This window comes from Podarcis bocagei (genome assembly GCF_964188305.1).
Source record: "Podarcis bocagei genome assembly, chromosome: 8".
NCBI lineage: Eukaryota > Metazoa > Chordata > Lepidosauria > Squamata > Lacertidae > Podarcis > Podarcis bocagei.
The window spans coordinates 59472480-59487487 of record NC_138133.1 but is presented as its reverse complement, the minus strand read 5'-3'; the positions used below and the strand labels follow the sequence as shown (position 1 = coordinate 59487487).

The following is a 15008-nucleotide window of genomic DNA, read 5'->3' as shown; positions in this document are numbered from 1 at the left end:
CAGCTTTATCATCACCTGCAATAATTGCAAAGTCATAAGTCACAAAGGTTCTGGCTTTTCATTTTTTAAAGAATTTATCCATCAGCTCTGCATCTACCCTGAATTGCAATGTAAAACAGGATGATTCAGGGAAGGTTCCCATGTTGAACCATGCCATTAATAGGACATATTGAGTCAGAACATGAGTTAATCTGTGGTCTCAACTGTCCAAAAAACCAGATGACTGTTCCCAACCCTCCCACCCCACAGAAATGAAACCACACTGGATAGCGCTCAAAAGAATGTGGGAGAGAGGTGTGTGTGGTGTGTGTACTATTTTGATGGACAGATCTAGTTTTAATCACATTGAATTATTTCCCCAGGGCACTCCTGTCACAGTGATTTGGGTGTGGAATTTGGGTTCAGAATTAAAATTGAGTTTGTTTTTTATGTGGATCTACGCCTTCCCCCGAGCAAGTAAATTGAGAGGTTTCCTTCTTCTAGGGAGAAGAGTATCTCCAAAATTCCATGTTGGCTGGCAGAAGTCCACCTCCCATGAACAAACCTTGGGGTAACAGGGTGCTTATGGGGTGGTGGTGCCATTTTTTGACAACAGTATTTCTCTGGGATCTATTATACTTTTGCCCCACCTCCTCACCCCCAACGCAAGTCATTGTATGTCCCCAGAAGAAGAGACTATTTCCCCCCAAACTTCTGGTGCTGGTGATATTTCCCATACCCCAATATTTCCTGGAGAACCATGGACCAGTGCTCTTTTTGGCACGCCCACCTCTATGATTCCTATTGCACCCACCCAAAGCAATAAAGTCTGCCCTTGTAGGAGATCAATTCATTTAACATTCTGAAATTTGGTAGCTTTCATCCCCCAAGAAAAGGTGACCAAGCCTCCTAATTGCATGTAATTCTGGCAGAAAATGTGTTGTCCTACATCAAAGTCAATGAATGTATTTGCCCACAATTTGGCAGGGATTATAGAGATTCTAGAGATTTGCTCTTCCTGCAAATTTTAACCACTTGTGTGAAAAGCACACACACGAGTGTGTGTGTGTTTATAGTGAACAGGGGAGGGCACTTGGTTTTTAACAGATATAATTGAGCCCCGGTAATGGGTCAAATTAGTAAGGCAAAGAGCACCTCTGATCAGTCTGTTTTGCAAAATTAAAGATACAAGTTGAATCTTGAGGCCAGTACACACCTTTAGTATTCTGCATTACACTATGAAACTCATTTGTGACAACCTTTTATGGCAAACAGAAAATCTGTCAAACCAAAGCACCTAAGTATACAGAGAACATAATTCTATAATATTGATCTTCACTCATTCATTCCTGACCCTTGACAACATCACTTGAGAAAATAAATGTCACAGGACTCAAAAACAGCAAGAATGTTCATCCTTGCTCCAATCACTCTCTCATTTATGATTGCCCTTGTGTGTAATTTGAAAATACATTTCCTTGAGTTTATAGATTTTAAATTATTTTCTCATTCTGTCGGTAAAGGCTCCTATGGCATCTTTCTACTTTTAGTTTATTTGATGTACTGTAATCTAGTTTCAGATGCTGTCATAACAATGAGTCATGCTTTGTAAAGCTGTAGAATGATCTTTTGCTGCTTGGCTAACTGGTTCCTTGTCACAGCTCATTACTAATACTTGCCTTTTCATCTGACAACTGTGGGCTACCTTCCCAAAAATCGCTTCTAGTACACCCCTCTTCAGCATTACTTATTTCTCCCTCAGCTGACACAAAACATTATAGAAGATCTGACTTTTTGGAGCCAAATGTGTTAAATATTACTGAGGGCAAAGTTACTGTATTGTAAGCTCCTTGGGGCACAGGCCTTTCATTCTTGCTCATTCTAACAGCACCATGTACATACTGTACTGTAGATGGTGACTTATATTGGGGTGTGCACTGACTTTGGATGAATCCAGAACTGAAGCAGCCAACTTTGAACAGATTTTCAAATCTGTCCAAAATGAATCAGGATCTTTCTGAAGTACCTTGAACAAAATCAGGGACCTCTTAAGTACTTTGGGGAGTTGGAAATTCAAAAAAACAACACTGGTTGTTGGAACATTTCCCTCCAAGCTTCCCATATAAGGAAAGTGGCAGAGTGAAGGGAAGGGTAGGGAGACCTCTTTGGTGACTGACTGGTTTTGGTGCTAATCAGAGGGAAGGATTTTACCAGAGTTCCCCAATTACTTTGTGCTGGTTGGTGCGTGGAGCTAGCCGGAGCAGGAGCCCCTTGTATATGACCAATATGGCATTTATGTATATATAATTTATGACAAAACTTTAGAGACAGAGCACAGCCACAACTGATGTACAGACTGCAAGGCATGGAGTAGGGGGTAAAATTAAATGTTCTGTAGTTTTTAAAGCAACCTGCTCATTCAAAACCAATACATCAGTGACAAGTCTTCTGTGCAAGCTTTCTCCTCAGAGTATTACTATTCTATATGCAAATAATCTTTGCACTCTTACTTACAACTAAGCTCCACTAAACATACTGGCACTTACTTCTAAATAAGTATACACGGGGTTGGCTTGTCAGTCTACCAACATAGTCAGAAGGAGTGTGGTCCACAATGGATACATCACATTGAGGCTATTGCCTGGGTCATTTTCCTCTTCCTCATGACTATATCCAACTCTACAATTCTATGATTCTATTTTTCCAGTTGCAATGCTACTATTTATGCATTTTCTTCTTTGCACTGAAAAGTGTTGCTTCACTTTATACTTACACCAGTTGCACTTCAAATCCTTTTCCAATAAAGTTATTATAAAGACCCAAGGACAAGGCTGGAGGACTTGGCCCCTAGATGCTGTTGGACCCCAATCCTATCAGCCCTAGCTAGCAAAGTTGTAGTCCAAGAACACCTAGGACAGCCATAGGTTCTCCATCCCTGCTCTAAGCTTCACTCTTCATGATGCAGCAGAGCACATTTTCCTGAACCCACTACACAAACGCAAGTGTACAAGTGATAAAACATGTTATTTTCTTCCAATGGAAGCTTGAAGTGATTTGGCATATGGGGCCTGAGCAAGCCTGACAAAAAGTATGTGTGCTAAAAAAAAAGGAGGGGTCTCTGTGTAAGCGGACTGTCCCGTTGTACCATTTCTCATCAGTTTAGAAGACTGTGAACCCCACAGAATCCATTGTCTTTTCTGCAGCCATCCAGTTAACTACTCAGTTCCATAACTGTGTATGGGCAAGCACAGCTACAGCAGTTTGAAAGTACCTGTCAGGTTTAATAGCAAGAGCAGAGAAAGAAGGTTTAGTCTAAGAGTGACCTTTAAGTCCCTTGGCTCTTAAATGTGGAATGTGATTAAGTTCCAGAAGCTTAAAACGGCCCAGTTATCATCAGCAAACTATATCATATCTATACCCACAAGGGACTTTTCATTTCAATTGCAGTCTTCCAAATATCAGAAAAAAATATTATTGTGCAATCATTATTTTTAGTAATAGTAAATCAATGTTAAATTGGCCCAATATATATTAAGGGCAGATGAGCTGATTTGTTTATTATGAGTATCTATAAGTGGAATCTGCAAAATAATGTGCGGAATGCTTGGATTTACGTTTCTGGCCAACCATCTATGTCTTCTTCTAGGATACACCATTACACACACAGACTAGTTATCTATTTTCCCCCTATAGTTAGTCAGCATTTAATACCCAGGGAGCATGCTTAACCCTCAGTGGACTATTTTCAGTCCCTTTCTTAGGTGTCTACTTCCAAAGATGTTTGCACTTCTAAAAATCTTGGGATTCCAGCAAGCATGCTTATGCCCTCTTTGTTACAACTACAAAAGGATTCATGTGGCTAAATAAATTCGCTTTTCTTATATATTGTGTATCATTATGTGCACACATACATAGGTGTTTGTTTTTTACAGCACCATACGTAAGAAAACAAAAGCTCTACAAACACTTACTGATCATTCTAGGTTTTAGGTCTTTATATATCTATTCACATACATAAAGTGATGTATATTTGTCTATATTATTTTTAAGAACCCTTAACACCGATCCAATATTATTTTTTTCATGAGAAACTATTTTACAGTATTCTTAGGCCCTGTATAGACAGCACATACAATAAAGTAGATGTAGATACCAGCAACAAGAACAAAAGTGAACACTGTTTCCATTCAGAGTACTGCAACAAGCTAAGATGTTTTCTATAATTTGCACTACAAATGCAACAAGTTTTAATGGTGTTATCTCACTATGCCAAGCACATACTAGAAGGATAAATGTCATTGGACATGAAGAATTAATATTTATTCTGCTATAATGCCAAACCCACATGGGAGAACAAGAGATTAATAACAGTCAAATTTTGAAGTATTATGGTGGATCTTTCCTACTCAAATTTCTAAGCATTGAAGCTGCAGATGTTCTACTCAGTCAAGCTAGTAATACCTCTATGTGGCTTTCTGAATCAACTGGTTATTTTCAATTCTGTGACTTTTAAAGACAAGGGCAAAGTGTCATGACCTGAAAGATGTGGGTTGATGCCATGTGATGTAGATTCCAAGCCAAAACACCACAAATAAAGCATCATATTTGGAAGTAATAACAAATGCATAAACTGCAACGCTTTAATGCATGCACATGCATTAGAGAGAGCCACTGCCATGTCTGCTGAGCATAGTGTTGTTTTAAAAAGTTAAAATAGTTGAGTCCCTAATCCAAAGCATCTCCTATGTTATTAGGTATAAGGAATACATTATTAAGAAATCTCTCAAGGTATCTGTAGCTTAACATCCAAAAGAGAACTACAACCTCTGTCTGATGCAATGGGTTCATGTAATGATGAGCTCTATAGACGTTTTTAAAGTATTCTTTCCTAATGAAGAAAACATAAAGTAGAATGTTGAATAGTTCCTGGCTAAAAAAGTTTGTAAAATATTATTACACCAGGGATGGACGCACTCTAAGAAACTCAGTATGAAAATTAAGTAACACACCAGGAAGCATAAGCTATTTAATCATAGTTGGAAACAAAGGAGAGGTCCCTTTAAATCTGTTTCTCCCTCCTTGCTTTTGAATTCCAAGTGCAAGATGTTAAACTTTTAAAAACAGTGGTGCAAACATAAATAAATGCATGCACAGGCATCATGAACACACCATCAAGCTAAAAGATGTTTAAAATGCTTAAGCTAATGGAGAGATGCTTAGAGGTGCAACCCTTTTGTACAGCATCCTCCTCCTCCTCCCCATGTTGATGGTGAGACACTTAACTTTCTTGTTGGAGAATAAGGCAGAAGAAAGTTCAGGTTGTACTGTACGCGAGAACAACTCCCATCAAATAGAGGAAGACTGGTGCCCTTAGCACATTGAATAAGGCTGCTGAAAACAAGTGACAGCATGAGGAAGGCAGGGAACAGCTTAAGGAGAAATTGGATTCGTTTGGTATAATAATGTTTGGGCTGTATGCCATGGGTGTAGCCAGGATTTTTGTTGGGGGGGCAGGCCTTTTGTTAGGGGTGCAGAACCTCAGTTTGCTATGTATTTATATTTATTTTTATTGATTGGGGGGCAGCTGTGCTCAGGTTGCACACCTCACTGTTCCGATAAAAATCTTTTCCGTATTCGTCAGTTTTTAAAAAGTAATGGAGTTAGAATCACACCAACCTTACAATCATCATTAGCTAATTGCGTGGTTTGATTTTGCTGTCTCTGAAGTCAGCAGTCCACAAACTAGGGTCAAGAGATTGGGCCATGTTTTGAGCAGGAGTTCAGGGCAGACCTTCCCCTTTGCTTTGTGTGATGCTGAGCTGGAAGTCAGAGGAGCCTGACAAACTTGAGCAAAGTCTGCCTGTTTTAGCAGCAAAGCTCTCTTGAGTATCCAGCAGGTCTCACCCTTAAGGCGCCTGCCCAGCTCTGCTGCTATTCTCCTCCTTTTAAACCGACCCTGGCGGCTTTTCAGCATTACAGGATAGGATTATTGACTGAAATCTGTTTCTCTTAGTGGTAAGGGCTTGATGGCTGTTTGTTTGCAAAGTGACCCGACTGCCTCTTGGCAATGTTAAGGGCTGCCTTCAGAGGTGGTGGGGAAACAAGCAACCGCCAAAATCCATTCATTTCAGCACTGATGTGGCAGCTGGAGTTTGGGTGGCAAGTTAAAATATTCAAGAAACTGTAAATGCATTGTTTATTTTTATCTTAATCATTATGTAACTTAATTTGAATGAAGTCCAGGAGGTACTATAAATATGGACAGTACGTACATAAGCTGTATGCACAGACTTACTTGTACCCAGTGTTTAAATATATCAAGCTGCTTGACAGCTTTAATATTGTTTATATAAAAGATGCCCCACTGCACAGGTGAGCGTGTACATCTTCTCTAAAAAAAGAAGAAGCCCCAATTCACAAAACCTCCACTACACAACTGTAGAACTATGTGTTTGAATATACCTAACACCTTTATGACTTTATCAAAAGCACCTCAGTTTAAAGGGGGAGGGAGGAAGCAGCCAAACTGTCTTTTTAAAATTCAAGCTTTTCAGGCTTACTCCAGTCAAGCCATGGGGGGGGGGAGTGCAATGTGTGTTTCAGTATGATCCTCTACGAGGGGCTGCTCTCGTTTTTGACAGCTCAAGAAGCATAATGAACATGCACTCCACAGTTTGTCCAAGTGTGCACATTACGTTACAAAATCGCTTCAATCCACCCATCCACAAGCAGTCATTTAAGAGGCATGCGGGTTATTCATAAAAAATCAAACCCCCTGCATGGAAACAGCCTCCCTCTTCCCCGCCTCCAAAACCCCCACAACCACCACTTTTCCTGCTCGTTAACCAAGAGAGAGCCCCCCTACCCCACCCCCTTCCTTACAAATATTTTTTAAAGCATCTCCCCTGCCCTCTGAGTCCACTTGGAGCCATATGTCAGTCTCCAACCTCCTCTGCCACTACCGGGAGCGAGGATGATTCACGAGCGAGTCTTTTCTTCGCTTTCTTTTCTTTCCAGACTCCACAATGAGGCAGAAAAGAACCCCCCTCCTCGCCTTTCCCGCTTACCTTCCTGAGACAGACCACGCTCAGCATAAACACTGGCGAGGGAAAGCACAAAGGCTCCGGAATCCCCTGCTGCCTTTCCAGAGGGGGTTGCTCTCAGGTTTCCTTTGCAAATGATCTGTTGACAATCCGCGGTGGCAGAGGCGAGAGAGGGAGAGGGAGAGATGGGTTTGTTTTGGTTCGGGAGGGGTGTGTGTGTGTGTTTCTCCCCCCCCCTCTCTTGCCCCTCGCTGATGATTTCCCCCCCTTGCTCTGTATTCCTTACTCCGAATCACCATCTCCTCTGGGATGGAGAAGGAGGAGGAGGGAAAGGAGCTGGTGCTGGTGGAGGAGGAGGCTGGAGAAGGCAAAGCAAGGGGGAAGCCATCCTCGCTCGTTCACTCCCTGTCCGTCCGTGCTGCGAGCGCTGGAGGATTGCAGGAGGAGGGAGCCAAGGAATTGCTCCTCCAGCCCCACCGTAATCTCCCCTTCGCTCGCATGTGATGGGGCGGCTGGTGGCCGCCGCCGCCGCTCCTGAGCGTTGTGTGTGTGTGTGTGTGTGTATCTGCGGGTGGATGCGCCGTGCAAAGCGAGCGGCAGGCGTTTCAGCACAGCGTGGGGAAACCGACACGCTCTCTTTTTCGCTCGCTCTCTCTCACACACACCCTCTGTGCATGCACACGTTAGCGCGATCTGCTCTTCTGGGGTGCAACATTCACATCCCCAAGGGGGAAAGGCTCTCGTCCTGGCCGCCCGCCAAACACAAGGGGTCCAATCACCCAAAGACAGACACCAGCTTGACTTCACTAGCTTTGGACAGGGGCAGAGGGGAGCTGTGGGGTGGAGGTACCTAGTTTTCTTCAGGTTACCTAACGGTACCCAGTCCCCGCCCCCTTGAATTGTTCCGAGGCTGGTGGCTACCCCATCTCTGATGAACAGAGCTCAGCCCCAGGGTGCCTCCCCCCACCCCATGCCAGCCCTGAGACGCGTAAAGTACTCAGAAAGAGAAAGGGCTTTGAAGCACGTGGACACGTGTCTTGTCCTCACCTTTCTTTCAGTCGTCAAGAAGAGGCCTCTACCCAGCACATCGGGTTTCGCTTCTCTGTTGTTTTCCGGTTGGGGCCGCTTTGTTTACATTTTGAAGCTGAGTTGCTGTCAGTATTTCTCACAATGTGCGGCTGGAAATGTTTTGTTTTCCCCTGTGTGCAAACTTTTCAATAAATATATTGTGTGTGTGTGTTTATCAACCCACACGGAAAGAGGCAGTCTCTCTTAGTGGTTAGAGCAGGGCTACCCAATCAGATGCCCATCCATTAGCCAACAAAGTCCCTTTCTTCCCTGCTGAAATTAAGTTTGAAAGAAGAAAGTGTTGTGGTATGTGCTTGGTTGTGGTGTGTGTGTGGTGCCCACAGCAGTTTCCTCAGTTTGCAAAAGGCTGGCAATTCCTGGCTGTTGAAGCTGATCTCCCAGTTCACAGTCCAAGTCCTTGCTCAGCCATAAAGCACACAGAATGACCTTGGGTGAGTCACTACCTCACAGTTCAACCTGCCTCACAGGGTTGTTCCAAGGCTAAAAGCCAGGCTGGGAACCCATGTGTGTCCGCTTTAGCTCCTTGGAGAAAAGGCATTATTTAAATGTAATAATAAATAACATACGTAACAGGCAGTTAATCTAGGTTTACTAAGATCACTGTGGCAATCCTGCAGGGACCATCAGAGTTTAACCCCATAACTTTTTTTCTTTTCTTTCATGTGAAATGGTAAGAATGCTGCTGTTCTCCCTCTTCCCATGTACCTCAATCCTGTGAGGTAGTTTAAACTGAGAGGCAGCAATTGTCCCAGTGAGCTTCCTGGGTGACTGGGGACTAGGACTCTGTCTTTGTCCAACACTCTTCAGCAGTACACCACAGGGCTGTATCAAAGGTTCAATGGACAACACTGGGAGAGAGCGGGCTCCAAAATTAAGAGAGCCTGATTTTTCAGACAGGTCTAAATCCCACCCCTCTTCATTTTAGCAATTATGCAGTGGTTTTGTGAGTAATGCTCTTCACACAGACACCGTTCAAAGATGCACATAGCCTCCCTCCTATTGCTTCCAACGCTCAGCCCATTTCCTGGGAATAAACTCTCTTGATTTTAACGAGAGTAACTTCTGCGTAAACACTTATAGGCCTGGACTTTAAAATATCCTAATTCTGGGCTTGCATACTAACAGCACATAGAGTTTCAATCCCTCTGAAATGCAAGGGACTCTTATTAATTTATTTTACAAATTTATAAACATCTTCACAGCCTGAGGCTATCAAAGTAGTAACGAATTATGACTGTACCTTGATGCACGTTTCCCCTCACAGGTAAGGCAACCTTGCCACCTGCAAAATAGGCACAGTGTTAACTCAGCCAAATTGATTGCTTTATCACCTATATATGCTGTTTTAAAGGGTTACTGTACTGTTTATATTTTGCATGCATTTTGGCTGCAGTTGCATTGCTATTGTCTGTAAGTTTTGCATTTCATTTCCCTTTGATGTCACAGTTTGAATTCCACAGGCCATCATCCCAGCTGCCCCTAGTGTCTATATACCTGCAAATGAAGATTGCCCTTTTATGCATCCAGTGAAGCGGGCTGTAGCCCAACAAAATCTTTTGCATAATAAATTTGTTAGTCTCTTAGTTGCTATTACCATTTTCTGAAATTCCTCCCACATATAAACATACCTCACTGATGGTCACCACTTAACATACCATACATCTTCTTTGGTGTAGGTCCAATTGATTTTCCTATGAGCACTTTTTTAGTAATGTGTTGAATCTTAGCATGTTTCCAGAACATCTCACTAGAAGCATGTACGTCACACATGTCATTGTATGCATGATATGGAATGCAATTTGCATTAGAAACCTCTAGATTTGCTACTGTTAAGTCACAGAGCTCATATCCAACCAACATGCAACTGTCTTCTCCCTTGTCCTAACAACTCCCGAGAACTCCAACACTTTTCATTCTGTTTCCCTCTACCTTCGCCTATGGGAACCCAATGATGGACTGGTTTCCCCCATGAAATAAATCACAGGTTTGCACTGACTATTTGCGATTATCCAAGATAAGCAGAGAGGTGCAGATGAGAGCAGGTTAAGATGATAGATTGTATTGGCATGACAACATAATCATCTGTTGCTAAGTGGGAAAGGTGTGCATATCAGAGATAGGTGCAAGACAATGCGTGCCTGTCAACTTGCTTCTCAAACTGTAAATAGTTTAAGGCTTATTTTAGTCCCCTGCCTTTTCAATCAATATTTGATATCATAACAGTTTATTATGAAGAGTACTAGCTCCTGTTTAAATTCTCACTTCCCTTAGGCCATTTTTCTTCAATGGTTCAATGGATTTTTAAAAAAATCATGTTTATTTAAAGAATCGTTTTCTTTATTATCCTTCATATTTTGGGCAACAGTTCTTCTGTATTTTGGTTGCATGAATTCAGCTTTCCCCCTGATTTTTTCTGCCTTTAATAGCTGGTTTTCCCTCCTCACTATTCCAAACTACTGAATGGAATGATGCACAAGAAACCCATTTGTCCATATTTATTTTACCAGCTCTGCCATTTCCAGAAAGGGGAATAACTGGTACATCAGCTGAAGCATGCAAAGGTGATCCTGGCCACAGCCATTGCCTACCCATGTCAGAACAACCCTAAATCCAAGAAGAGCACCCTCACAAATGCAACCTGATTTTGGATGGAGTAGCATTACCAACAGCTTTCCTATTGGCCAATACCAGCCTCATTTTGTCTGCATTGAGTCTGTTTGTTAGACCATAACGAAACCATTACTGATCCCAGGAAACCAGATTCCTTAAATCTGTATTCCCCCCCCCCTTCATCAACATATTTGTTGTTGTTTAGTTGTGTCCGACTCTTCGTGAACCGATGGACCAGAACATGCCAGGCTCCCGCAGCTTGGTCAAACTCATGCTGGTAGCTTCGAGAACACTGTCCAACCATCTCGTCTTTTGTCGTCCCCTTCTCCTTGTGCCCTCAGTCTTTCCCAACATCAGGGTCTTTTCCAGGGAGTCTTCTCTTCTCATTAGGTGGCCAAATATTGGAGCCTCAGCTTCAGGATCTGTCCTTCCAGTGAGCACTTGGGACTGATTTCCTTAAGAATGGAGAGGTTTGATCTTCTTGCAGTCCATGGGACTCTCAAGAGTCTCCTCCAGCACCATAATTCAAAAGCATCAATTCTTTGGCGATCAGCCTTCTTTATGGTCCAGCTCCCACTTCCATACATCACTACTGGGAAAACCATGGCTTTAACTATACGGACCTTTGTTGGTAAGGTGATGTCTCTACTTTTTAAGATCCTGTCTAGGTTTGCCATCGCCTTTCTCCCAAGGAGCAGGCGTCTTTTAATTTCGTGACTGCTGTCACCATCTGTAGTGATCATGGAGCCCAAGAAGGTAAAATCTCTCACTGCCTCCATTTCTTCCCCTTCTATTTGCCAGGAGGTGATGGGACCAGTGGCCATGATCTTCGGTTTTTTGATGTTGAGCTTCAAACCCTATTTTGCGCTCTTCTCTTTCACCCTCATTAAAAGGTTCTTTAATTCCTCCTCACTTTCTGCCATCAAGGTTGTGTCATCTGCATATCTGAGGTTGTTGATATTTCTTTCGGCAATCTTAATTCCGGCTTGGGATTCATCCAGCCCAGCCTTTTGCATGATGAATTCTGCATATAAGTTAAATAAGCAGGGGGACAATATACAGCCTTGCCGTACTCCTTTCCCAATTTTGAACCAATCAGTTGTTCCATATCCAGTTCTAATTGTAGCTTCTTGTCCCACATAGAGATTTCTCAGGAGACAGCTGAGGTGATCAGGCACTCCCATTTCTTTAAGAACTTGTCAAAATTTACTGTTCGCATATATACACTATATGACAAATAATAATTAATATAATAAATAATAATTAATATTATTAACAAATAATAATAATATGACAAATTATATAAATAGCTTATTTAACACTAAGGCTTGTGTTGCATCTTACCTGTAGGAGTTATAATGTCCTATATCAGGAATGGGGAACTGGATCTAGATATTCAACCAGATTGTTAACCGCCCCTCCATGCCCCCCCCCACACACCATGTTTAATAGTGGGTAGGGCTGTCATATTATTTGCAAATGGATTTTTCTGGAAACAAATAACATGGAATTGAACACTAAACTTGCACTATATTCCACCAAACTTCCATAGGTGACTTTTACGTCATATGAAAGCTCAAATATACGGCAATTCAGAATGTAACAGAGGAAGTTGTGGAACTGGGGGGGCGGGGAACTGCCATCTGAATACAGCCTCTCTCTAGCCTCATTTTTGTATTCTTTTGCTTTTTTTTTTAGTCAAATGAAGCTGGCGTGCAATTTTAAAGGTGTCCTATATTCAAAAAACTTGTTAAGGTCAGTTTGGTGGAGAATTTTGTGAAGTTTCTGCTTAAGTTGCAACACAAATATAAACTTTCCATTGGCTACTCTATAATATTTGATTCCACTATGTGACATTCTATAAAATGTCAGCGCATGGTGCAAACTGTGGGAGAGCCTAAAAAGTGCTTTCGGGGAACCCTTCTCATGCAGCAAATTGTCTGACAAATACTGAAGTATAAAACATACTTATGTATTTAATAGGTTGTTGTTGTTATTTATCCTCACAAAGCAGCTCAGAACATAGACAAAAACAAATAACAGGGAGCCAAAATTCCAGATTAAAACAACAACAGTAACATTAGAAACACCATTAAAAATAGCAGTAGAACATGTGTGCTGCATCATTTGTGAAGGGTGAATGTGTATTATTTGCCATTTGTCCCTTAAAATAAAAGGCAATGACCTTATCCTTCCCATCTTGCTGTTTCTATGATTACTTAATAAGGTTCCAAAAGATCATAGCAGAATTTGTGCACTCATACATAAACCATACCCAGAGCTCAGTGGAGCGATTGAGAGGTAGACCGAGGGATGTGAGACATCGCCTAGCCTTGTCATTTCACTTTTATTTATTATTTTGCTATGGTTTCCCATCAGATTTCTGTAAACAGGACTATTCAGTCAGTTGCCCTGAGGCAAAACCTGGTGAAAGTTGATAGGCCAGGGTATTCCCGTGATGTGCTTCCATGGGAGATAATTGTTAGATCACTCTTCCTTAATTACTTGTGAAGTACTCAGAACTATAGAATCATGATGGCTAACCCTGATGGCTGTATTCTGCTTCCACTGTTGGAGGCAGTATGTTTCTGAATTCTACTTGCTGGAAACTGAAGGAGTGTAAAGTGCTGTTGCACTAAAGTCACAGGGCTTCCCACAAGCATCTGGATGGCCACTGTGAGAACAAGAAGCAGGACTAGATGGATCACCTGCTTGATTCATCAGTGTCTTCTCATGATGTAATGAAGGCTAGGAACACCTGAAAACTCCAAAAGGGGTGCACGTGCGCACCCCGGGAGCAGGCAGGGAACACTCTGCCACTGGACAGATGATAATGATAATGCTTTTGTATTTACCTTACCTTTTACCTTAACAACCCAGTGTGGGTCACAATAACTTCAAATACAACAATAAAAACAATTTGAAACAAGTTAAAATAACACACATAGGGTGTGTATTATATATATGTATACACTTCAAGTGCCACAGGGTAGGATAAAGAGGTATGTCTTCAGCATTTGATAAAAACTATTTACAGAAGTTGCCAGACACACCTCTGTGGGGATAGAGTTCCATGCCACAGAAAATGCCCTTCCCCAGGTCACCTTCTGAACTACCTAGGGCCCCTCTGTTGATCTTAACACCCAAAAGCAGGGCTGGCCCAAGGCATTTTGGCATCTGAGGTTGACCCCCAAATGGTGCCCCTCTTCCCACCAGGGAAGAAGGGGTGAGGGCAGATCTACATAAGAAACAAGGGGAAATATCAAGTGGACCCTGGTGCCTGAGATGGTCACCTCACCTTGCCTCATGGGTAGGCCAGCCCTGCTCAAGAAGGTGTAGGGAAGGAGGCGATCTTGCAGATATTCTGGGCCAAAGTCATTTAGGGCTTTAAAAACTAATGTGAGCACTTGGAATCAGGCCTGGAAAGAAACTTGCAGCCAATGCAGCTGTTTTCAAACAAGGATTATACAAATTCTAAAAGCAACGCCTGCCAGTAATCTGGCCACACTGCATTTTGGACCGACTGAAGTTTCTCAGTTGTTTTCAAGGGCATTCCCAGGCAAGCACATTGCAAGAATCTGGTCTGTAAGTCGTGGGAATAAAATTCCTATTATAATCATCATACAAGAGGATAAGGGCCATCATCATCGATGTATCACAATGGCTACCCCTGCAGTAGGGCATGGGTGAGAGGGACTTAACTGAAAATGTGGGTTTTGAGGAGGGATTTGAACTAAGTAAGAGAGGTGGCATTGCACAGGTGTTCTGGGAGGCAGATCCAAGTATATAAGGCAGCAATGAACAAAGAGAATGGGGAATCGGTAGAGAGTGGTGGAGGAGTGGATAATGTTGGCAGGGATGTAAGAGTGGAGAGATAAAGACCATGGGGGCTTTGAAAATAAGCCAATAAACTTGTGATTGATCTTGGAGCAAACAAGCTGGCAGTGTAAGGATTTAAAGTAGGGGTGTCAGGTAATCAGAACGAGAAGAGAAGTGGATGATTTTGGCAGCAGAGTGCTGGAAAGACACAAGAGGACCAAGGAATTTATGTACTCCCTTTATTTTTGCAAAATCATGTCCACTCATGCCTCTGCAAGGCTCTCTGCAGTTGGGAAGGCATTTAGGATGACTTTTCAGGCAGGCGCAGAAGTGGGAGAAGACAGCAACTACACCCATTCCTGACTGGCAGTTGATAGCCTATGTGCTGAATCTAGAGTATTGGGAATCCCCTGCAGTCAAATCTGTTATTTATTATTATCAACACCTGCCATTCACTAAGGTCCCAAG

The 15008-nt window shown here is 42.4% G+C and overlaps 1 protein-coding gene and 1 long non-coding RNA gene across 3 annotated transcripts in view; one reads left to right on the top strand and one right to left on the bottom strand.

Moving 5' to 3' along the window:
• The window catches only part of LOC308593209, a 361814-nt gene that overhangs the window by 167333 nt on the left and 179473 nt on the right, over positions 1–15008 (top strand). The gene's annotated exons all lie outside the window — the stretch shown is intronic.
• The window catches only part of KCNB2 (potassium voltage-gated channel subfamily B member 2), a 233643-nt gene that overhangs the window by 150229 nt on the left and 68406 nt on the right, over positions 1–15008 (bottom strand). The window contains exon 1 of one of the 2 annotated variants that reach the window (XM_081204480.1): positions 7047–7633. The exons of the other annotated variant lie outside the window; for it this stretch is intronic. The gene's annotated coding sequence lies outside the window, so the exon portion shown is untranslated. Of the gene's footprint in view, positions 1–7046; positions 7634–15008 lie in introns of those variants that run through there. 2 annotated transcript variants of the gene reach the window in all.